This window comes from Aquarana catesbeiana, linkage group LG03 (assembly GCF_042186555.1).
Source record: "Aquarana catesbeiana isolate 2022-GZ linkage group LG03, ASM4218655v1, whole genome shotgun sequence".
Lineage (NCBI taxonomy): Eukaryota > Metazoa > Chordata > Amphibia > Anura > Ranidae > Aquarana > Aquarana catesbeiana.
Window position 1 is genome coordinate 411,007,785 of NC_133326.1, and position 9,972 is coordinate 411,017,756.

Consider the following 9,972-nt stretch of genomic DNA (forward strand, 5'->3'; position numbering starts at 1 on the left):
AGAACTGGACCTGCAGCTCGTGCATCCGAGCCAACACTCAGTGTGCGTGCACTAAGCTGCAACACCAGAGCTCCAAGACCCTCCACAGAAACAATATCAATTAGTGTAGAGGTGGCAGGATCATGGGACGATGCACTACTTGAACATATGCATCTATCAAACCTCAGAATTAGCAAATTAGCATACAATGGTATAAACAAAAATATGAATGTATAGATATAGCATAACAATTGTGCAAAAAATAGGATAGCATGGAGCAAAAACCACTCAGCACGTTCCAGATAGCACAAAGAGACCATAGAATGTCATCTACAATATATATGCTTCTTCATGGGATATACAATAAAATAATAAACGGGCTTCCAACTTTTCATCTTTGATAACGCCCTGGGGGAGGGGCGAAACGCGTCGACGCAATATCCTGTTTACGTTCATTCGGCCTGTACCAGTGACATCACTTCCTGGCGGTGGAACGCACGCCATGAGCGGCGAACCGACCGAAATATCTGAATGCCTGCTTTCCTTGCCGGTCCTGTGAGTAGCGCATTTATGCGCAGGTGACCTTTTGTTTTTAAAAGGTTTTATGCTATATACTTCTCTTCTCTCCTTCGGTGGAACGTGTGCTTCTATGGCTTTATGAGCAATCCTTTTACATCACTACACCATTGGCCCTGGGTGTTGGAAAAGATGAAAAGTTGGAAGCCCGTTTATTATTTTATTGTATATCCCATGAAGAAGCATATATATTGTAGATGACATTCTATGGTCTCTTTGTGCTATCTGGAACGTGCTGAGTGGTTTTTGCTCCATGCTATCCTATTTTTTGCACAATTGTTATGCTATATCTATACATTCATATTTTTGTTTATACCATTGTATGCTAATTTGCTAATTCTGAGGTTTGATAGATGCATATGTTCAAGTAGTGCATCGTCCCATGATCCTGCCACCTCTACACTAATTGATATTGTTTCTGTGGAGGGTCTTGGAGCTCTGGTGTTGCAGCTTAGTGCACGCACACTGAGTGTTGGCTCGGATGCACGAGCTGCAGGTCCAGTTCTCTGACACATCCATATCTATATTCACGTGTCATTTTATTAACACATGTGGTGTCTTGTGTGTTTTGTGTGGTTTATGTTTATATATATATTTTTACACATTTAGTTGCTAGCGCAGTACACTTGGTTTATATAGTAAAAACGGGAGGACAGACCACATTGGCCCCATAAAGAATGAGGAAGGACATTTGCTTACAAAGGATGGAGACGGCGAAGGTATTGAATTTATTCTTCTCCTCAGTGTCAGGAAAGGTTTTACCTCCTGGTGGCACTGTTAGATCTATGGGCCGTAGTTCCGGTGTCCACCAGCGGGTGTATCACAGCAGTCTGGAACCAACATCATCTCCTGCAATCAGGCATCACCTGAGACTAATTGCAGGAGGCATACTTATAGATGCTTACACTCATGGCCTTGGTATTGCTCCTTATGCCCTGACCCGTGTTTGCTATCCTGTGATCCTGTATCCGTTATTCTGTGATCCTGTATCTGTTATCCTTTGACACTATATCCATTCCTGGACCCCTGCCCTGCAGCCTGATCCCTTCCGCCTAATCCCCCTGTCTCCTGCTACCCCCTCCCTGTCCTGTTTTGTTCCCATCCCTATCTGCTTGATCTCTGTGTATGACCCTGGCTTGTTTACGATTCCGATTGCATCTTACTCCTGTATATACTTTTGGTTTAGGCAGTTATCTATCTATCTATACAGGGTTGCAGGATAACGGATACAGGATCACAGGATAACGGATACAGGATCACAGGATAGCGAACACAGGTCAGAGCACAAGGAGCAATACCAAGTCTCAGGTGATGCCTGATTGCAGGAGATGATGTTGGCGCTAAACTGACGGGATACACCTGCTGGTGGACACAGGAACTGCGGCCCATAGATCTGACAGTGCCACCAGCAGGTGAAACCTTTCCTGACATTCAATCTTCACAAGAGAATTGGGGAGCTTCAGTAACAAAAACTGCAGTGTTTATCCTCATGACACATCACAGGAAGCACCCACATAACAGAGGACAGAATTAGAATTAGACTTGGGAAACTTAACATTAAAAAATCAACGGGACCAGATGGCTTGCACCTAAGGGTACTTAGGGAACTCAGTCAAGTAATTGCCAGACCATTGTTCCTAATTCTTATTGACAGTCTGCTGATTGGAATGATACCAGCGGATTGGAGAAAAGCCAATGTAGCACCAATATTTAAAAAGGGCCCAAAATACATCCCTGGGAATTACAGACCAGTTAGCCTAACATCAATAATATGCAAGCTCTTGGAGGGAATGATAAGGGACTATATACAAGATTTTAATAATGAAAACGGTATCATTAGCAGTAATCAGCATGGATTCATGAAGAATCTTTCTTGCCAAACCAATCTATTAACCTTCTATGAGGAGGGGAGTTGCTGTCTAGATAAAGGAAAGCCCGTAGACGTGGTGTATCTGGATTTTGCAAAAGCATTTGACACAGTTCCCCATAAACGTTTACTGTACAAAATAAGGTCCGTTGGCATGGACCACAGGGTGAATACATGGATTGAAAACTGGCTACAAGGGCGAGTTCAGAGGGTGGTGATAAATGGGGAATACTCGGAATGGTCGGGGGGGCGTAGTGGGGTCCCTCAGGGTTCTGTGCTGGGACCAATCCCATTTAATTTGTTCATAAACGACCTGGAGGTTGGGGTAAATGAGGTTTAATGTAGAAAAATGTAAAATATTGCATTTGGGTGGCAAAAATTTAGGATGGAAAAGGACCTGGGGGTCCTAGTAGATGCAATGCCAAGCTGCTGCTAACAAAGCAAACAGAATATTGGCATGCATTAAAAAGGGGATTAACTCCAGGGATAAAGCGATAATTCTCCCACTCTACAAGACTTTGGTCCGGCCTCACCTGGAGTATACTGTCCAGTGTTGGGCACCAGTCCTCAGGAAGGATGTACTGGAAATGGAGCAAGTACAAAGAAGGGCAACAAAGCTAATAAAGGGTCTGGAGGATATTAGTTATGAAGAAAGGTTGCGAGCACTGAACTTATTCTTTCTGGAGAAGAGTTGCTTGAGAGGGGATATGATTTAAATTTACAAATACCACTGTAGGGATAAAACTTTTTCGCAGAAGGCAGTTTAACAAGACACGTGGCCACTCATTAAAATTAGAAGAAAAGAGGTTTAACCTTAAACTACGTAGAGGATTCTTTACTGTAAGAGCAGCAAGGATGTGGAATTCCTTCCACAGGCGGTGGTCTCAGCGGGGGGCATCGATAGTTTCAAAAAACTATTAGATAAGCACCTGAACGCCCACAACATACAGGGATATACAAGGTCTTTTTTCAACCTCACCTACTATGTAACTATGTAACGTGCTTTCAGAAAATATATTGTTTGGGGTTTTTTTTTACAATTTCTGAAAGCTGTACGTTGAAAATGATAACCTTCAGAGAGTAAATTGTTTTTATTTACAGTTTTGCGTACCTTTCATTTTCCTCATTTCACAAAGAGGAGCAATTAAAAATTTACTAATATTTGTTATTTATTAACTCAATACAGTTTTAACCTTTAATATTTATTAGGAATTTAGCAAGAATTTTGTACATTTTGCCATGTATGTACATGTGCATTGAAAAAGTAGTCATACCCCTGGAAATTTTCCACATTTTATCATGTTACAACAAAAAACATAAATGTATTTTATTGGGATTTTATGTGATAGACCAACACAAAATGGCACATAATTGTGAAATGGAAGAAAAATAATAAATGGTTTTCAAAATGTTCTACAAATAAATATCTGAAAAGTGTGACGTGCAGAAATGATAGAAAAATACACTGCCGACATTATAAAAGGCAAAGAAACAAAATTCCTGCGGGACCAATCAGCACATGAGAGAGGTTATGCGTATAAATGGAACTCAAAAGCACAACCTAGACATTTCCCTAGAGAAACAAACTATACACCTCCGAATGTAGATAACATTATTCTTAACATTTCTTCTACATCTCCAATCCTCTCTGGTCAATCCACTTGGTATCGTGACCTTTCTGAAGACAGACTACCTAAAAAAAAAAAAACAAGGAAATTCGGATGCCCAATCGTTGGAGTCCTTCAAACGTACCTTTGGAATGACACAGAACCGGACACCTCCGGGTCATGCAAGAAGTATACAATCACAATCACCCATGTCACAGCATTCACTGTCCAATATTGTGTCTGGTACTTTCGCACCGGTTCTAACTACGGATCTAAATGCATCTTCATCCGCACGTGTGTTACCATGTATCTCCAATAAGGTAGGTAGCCTTAATACCATGCTTTTCACTACAAATTCTTCACAATTAGATCCCAAACTAGCACCAATTTTTTTAGGAAAGGTGCAAGAGATGGGCCTGAGCCCACTTCTGTACACCTTACCTCAACAACTGGGAGAAAAACCCAATTTGAAATAATAAACCTGTCTTCATATCAGTTGTCCGATGTGGAGGACCAGTTTCTCAAACTAGGCCTGACCTTCTGCCCGGACTCGGATGTAGACAGATTCACAATAATAAAAGACATCCATTTGTTTGCACCTAGACTTGTGTTCAAAACTTTTTATGATAAACCTACACAACTGTCTGGACCTATTGGTTCCAAGGGTCCAGATGTTGGTACTTATACTCTACAGAAGCTTCGTGCAATCGATGATCTTATGGAGCTATGGGAGAAGAGCCAGACCGAACTGGAAATCCCTCTTGATGACTCATCGTTGGATGTCCTGGGGGGTGTGACCTTCCCCCCTCCCTTCTCTTTTAAACCAAAGTCGCGTAATTTCCCACTATTAAATAACAACCATAACATCTGGGCTTTTGTACAACAGACTACCCAGGAAATTGAAAAGACCACCTGGTAAAAGACCAAACCCAATAATCCTTCGAACAAACAAAAACAGGCACTAACTTCTTTATAAAGTAACTCATCAATAATAAAACCAGCCGATAAGGGTGGCAATTTGGCAATAATGGATATTGAATTCTATGAAACTATGTGTTTAGAAATTTTGCAAAATAAAGATTGGTACAGATCCATTACCAAAACTGTTATAGATCACTATAACAAAGAATACTATAGTATTATCCTAAAAGCCTGCCATCAAGGCATTATTGATGAAAACACCTGGAATTTCCTTCATATCAAAAATCCGAAAATTCCAATCTTTTATGCTCTCCCTAATACTCATATATCTTTTTTACATCACCACCGGGCAGACCCATTGTATCTGGGTGTGAATGTCTAATCAAAAATGCTAGTAGTATCGTAGATCAATACCTTAATCCGCCCATGATGTAACTTACCTCATATGTTAAAGATACTATGGACTTGCTTAAAAATCTTGAAGGTGTCACTCTTCCTTCTAATACATGGTTGGTAACCAATGACGTCGAAAGTTTGTACAACAATATTCCTCATGAAAAAGGTCTATCGGTAATTGAAAGTCATCTGAGAGAAAGGGTCAAATTAGCCAACAACTATAATAAATTCATAGTTGACCTCTTGAGATTTATCCTTACACGCAATGTGTTTGTCTTTGCAGCCTCCCACTACCTCCAGGTGCAGGGGGTTGCGATGCGGACATGTTGTGCCCCATCGTATGCCAACCTGTACCTGGGGGGTGGAAGAAGGAACTATGCTTGGGCACGTCGCCGCCTGGCATTGATACATTGACGATGTATTGATGTTTTGGACTGGCACAAAAGATGAACTGGATTTGTTCATGACTACCATTGGAAACAATCAATACAACCTTAAATTTACTATGACAAGTGATCTTGCTAAAGTCAATTTTTTAGACCTCTAAATATTTCTTAACAGCGATGGCTCTCTGGGCTCCTCCCTGTTTTGAAAGCCGTCAGCAGGAAACATCATACTGCATGCGACAAGTTCTCACCCAGTCCTGTTAAAAAAAAGCATACCATATAGTCAATATCTTCGTATACGAAGGAATTGCTCCAATGATGAGGGCTTCCATAGAGCAGCACGTGATTTATACTCTAGACTACTATGGCTATATCCATAGTTTTGGAAAACGGTAACAATTACCTACTCGCGCATATGGAAAATTAAATTAAGTAAATTAATTAGGGAGCAGCACATTATAACAATAATGAAAAAGCAAAAAATAATTAACAAATTAATTACAAACCGCGCTCCTTTTAAAGTGCAAGTGAAAAATCAAACTCTAATGTGAAAACAAAACCATAAAAATGGTAAATTAATATCAGTGATAATATCTACCAACTGAGTGAAGCATTAAATCATCATAATGGGAAAAAATTACTGAAATAGTGAAAATTATCAAAATATACGAAGTAAGAAATAAGAAGTCCAAAAATAGTGTTCAAAATATCAATGTGTTCGAAAATTAAATGTTCAAATAATGGTAAAACAAAACTTCTGAGTAAATTAAGCTTCTGGTCAAGTCTTCCCTGGGTTCAGCAGAGCATCAAATAACAGTGATCCCTCACCATCACCAGCCACACATCCTACTCACCAGATGGAAGTGACTCCCATTACAGGAGTCAAACATGCTTTAAGGACAACCAACGAAGCTTCTCACAGTCACGGCTAAGTGCAGGTGCTGGGACTCAGGTGCTGGAACTCAGGTGTCTTGATTAACACTGTGGCTACTTGAATGCATGCAACCGGACTCCAACTGCATGCAGGATAGCCTCAAGAGCACATGTGTCCCATTACTTACATCCAGGACTGGCAAATACATAGGCTGAAGCCTGCCCTTCAATTAACTGAATGATCTTATTCCCTGCACCACCCACACGCACAACCTTATCAGGGTTTATGGCGTCAATACAGTCATTCACCAGTTTGCTGCTGTGAGACCGGGTAGTAGTGACAATGTGTTTTCCTTCTGGGACCTCTTTCAGCTGAAACCCAAAAGCTCCAAGACCCAGGACACCCCAAATAGTCCTTCCCAGCACGGTGTTGTCACCAGCCTGGTAATTATAGTAGGGCTGATTTATCACTCCAGCGATTGCTTTTCCTTCATATGCTATCCCAATTAGAACAGTGACATGGTCCAGAAGACCTTCAGTGTATTCTTTAGTGCAATCCAAGGGATCCACCCACACCACCAACTCTTCCTCTTTAATGCTGCTGTACTGAGCTAGGAAAGTGGTCTTCAGAATTTCTGCAAATTCCCCGGTTTCAATCAGTGACTCTTCGGTATCGGTAAGGGGCAAGTCCTCTTTGCCGATGATGGTTAGCTGTGGGAATTTTCTTGCAAGACAGGAACATATACTTTGATGAACCAGATGGTCAGCCGCAGTCTGCAGGTCATTTGCTCCAGTCTGCCACCGGGGAATTTGCAGAAATTCTGAAGACCACTTTCCCAGCTCAGTACAGCAGCATTAAAGAGGAAGAGTTGGTGGTGTGGGTAGATCCCTTGGATGGCACTAAAGAATACACTGAAGGTCTTCTGGACCATGTCACTCTTCTAATTGGGATAGCATATGAAGGAAAAGCAATCGCTGGAGTGATAAATTAGCCCTACTATAATTACCAGGCTGGTGACAACACCGTGCTGGGAAGGACTATTTGGGGTGTCCTGGGTCTTGGAGCTTTTGGATTTCAGCTGAAAGAGGTCCCAGAAGGAAAACACATCGTCACTACTACCCGGTCTCACAGCAGCAAACTGGTGAACGACTGTATTGATGCCATAAACCCTGATAAGGTTGTGCATGTGGGTGGTGCAGGGAATAAGATCATTCAGTTAATTGAAGGGCAGGCTTCGGCCTATGTATTTGCCAGTCCTGGATGTAAGAAATGGGACACATGTGCTCCTGAGACTATCCTGCATGCAGTTGGAGTCCGGTTGCATGCATTCAAGTAGCCACAGTGTTAATCAAGACACCTGAGTTCCAGCACCTGAGTCCCAGCCCCTGCACTTAGCTGTGACTGTGAGACGCTTCGTTGGTTGTCCTTAAAGCGTGTTTGACTCCTGTAATGGGAGTCACTTCCATCTGGTGAGTAGGATGTGTGGCTGGTGATGGTGACGGATTACTGTTATTTGATGCTCTGCTGAACCCAAGGAAGACTTGCCCAGAAGCTTAATTTACTCAGAAGTTTTGTTTTACCATTATTTGAACATTTAATTTTCGAACACATTGATATTTTGAACACTATTTTTGGACTTCTTATTTCTTACTTCGTATATTTTGATAATTTTCACTATTTCAGTAATTTTTTTCCATTATGTTGATTTAATGCTTCACTCAGTTGGTAGATATCATCACTGATATTAATTTACCATTTTTATGGTTTTGTTTTCACATTAGAGTGTGATTTTTCACTTGCACTTTAAAAGGAGCGTTGCTTGTAATTAATTTGTTAATTATTTTTTGCTTTTTTGTATAGCCATAGTTGCTTGAAGAAGGCTTTCAACAAAACTCTAAAACATGAGAGAAGTTCTCTGATTTACTCAACTAAAAACAGGGATGTCAAAGAATGTATTAGAATCATTACCCCGTACTGTAAACAACGTCAACAAATTTGTGGAATCCTAAAAAAATTTTGGCCATTACTCTCAGCAGATCCCATGATCAACAAATACATCAAACCACACCCAGAAATTACCTATAATAGAGCGAAATCTATAAAAGATTGTCTGGTATATAGTCATCATAACATAGCATCCACCTCAGTAGCTAACAAAACAGGAACCTTTGCATGTGGTGGATGCGATGTATGTCGTTTCATCAGTAACAGCTGTGAAATATTTCTTCCTAATGGACAAATACACTCTATTAGACAAAAGGTGACCTGTCAAAGCCCCAGAGTAGTTTATATTATGCAATGCCGATGTGGTTGTTACTGCATCGGTAAAACCAAACGTCCATTTTTCAAAAGAATCCGTGATCATGTAGTTCCCATCGCTAAAAGAAAAATGGAAACAGCTGTGAGCATACATGTGGGTCTTTACCACAACTTTGACCCCCACATGATCTCCTTATCTGCACTTGACCATCTACCTTTGAACACCAGAGACGGTAGTGTGGATCGTGCCCTACTACAGTTCGAGACCAGATGGATACATGGCCTTAAAGCCATGATATATCCTGGTCTAAACTAAACTGTAATGCCCTGTACACACGACCGGTTTTACGGTCGGAATAAACATAGTTCCGACGGAATTCCGCTCAAGCTGTCTTACATACACACGGTCACACCAAATTCCAACCGTCCATAATGCGGTGACGTACAACATGTACGACGGGACTAGAAAACGGAAGTCCAATAGCCAGTAGCCAATAGCTTCTGTCTCGTACTTGCTTCAGAGCATGCGTCATTTTTGGTGCGTCGGAACAGCATACAGACGAGCATTTTTTCCGATAGTCATTTGTTCCGTCGGAAAAATATAGAACATGTTCTCTATCCAAGTCCATCTGAATTTTCAACAGAAAAAGTCCGATGGGGCATACACACGGTCAGAATATATGATGAAAAGCTCCCATCGGACTCTTTCTGTCGGAAATTCCGCTCGTGTGTACGCGGCATTAGTTTCAAACCCCTCCTGTAAACAAGCCATGTATCTTCACTCTCAATGGCCTGATTACCCATTCCCAACTTGTTCTGCCATTTCTTTCCCCCTTTTTTAACTCTTTTTTTTTTATTCCCCCTCCCTTTAGCCCCCCTCCCCTCTCCCTCCCATCCCCCTCCCCCCTCTATTTCCCCATCCCCCTTTCCCCTCTTGTCTACACTCCTAATCTTTATTTAGTGATTTGTACGTAAAATATGTATTAATCTGTAAATTTATGCTTATTTAATGGTGCATACTTTAATGTACTATTTATGCACTATTTATACATTAATCTATTGATTATACTTAATGAATAATGCTTTTACGAATTTCTTTGTATAATC

The 9,972-nt window shown here is 41.0% G+C and overlaps 1 pseudogene; it reads right to left on the minus strand.

Moving 5' to 3' along the window:
- Positions 1-6,719: 6,719 nt before the first annotated feature.
- Positions 6,720-7,792, minus strand: LOC141133972 (3'(2'),5'-bisphosphate nucleotidase 1-like; annotated as a pseudogene).
- Between the last annotated feature and the right edge of the window lie 2,180 nt (positions 7,793-9,972).